The sequence below is a fragment of the Cynara cardunculus genome (assembly GCF_001531365.2).
Source record: "Cynara cardunculus var. scolymus isolate 2C chromosome LG 3, CcrdV1, whole genome shotgun sequence".
Taxonomy (NCBI): Eukaryota; Viridiplantae; Streptophyta; class Magnoliopsida; order Asterales; family Asteraceae; genus Cynara; species Cynara cardunculus.
In genome coordinates, this window is record NC_037530.1 from 4,030,053 (window position 1) to 4,030,613 (window position 561).

A 561-nucleotide genomic window follows, 5' to 3' on the forward strand; every position below is an offset into this window, starting at 1 on the left:
TATTAAACCAAAAATAAATTATTTTATTATTAAACTTAAATTAAATTATAATTAAAAAATAAATTAAAAAAATTACATAAAAATGAGAACTTTTAAATAGTTGATTTGATATTAACATTGATATATATATTTTTTTTCAATTTTTTATAAATTCTTCAAATTTATACTTTATTCAAAAATAAAGATTTTTGATAACCTAGAATTTCGATATATGATCGAGAAAAAATCAATAACATAATTGTCCTAAAACTGGATTTGATTTGCGATATATGATCGAGAAAGAATCGAGAGAAAAAAACGATGATACAATTGAGATCTTTACGCTCCTCTAATTCTATCGATGATAGAATTGTTAATTACCATATTACCCTTCATTTAATAAAATTTGATCATTTAATCTAAAAAAACTGGGATTGCTTCTCTATTTCTCATATATTTAGTGTTTCTCATTTGAACCTCGCCTATATGTATTATGTTAATCATTTGAAAACCTGTAAAACTGTGAGAACCCTGAGAAATAGTGTATAATATATTATTTCACATAAAAAGTTTAAATCTAAA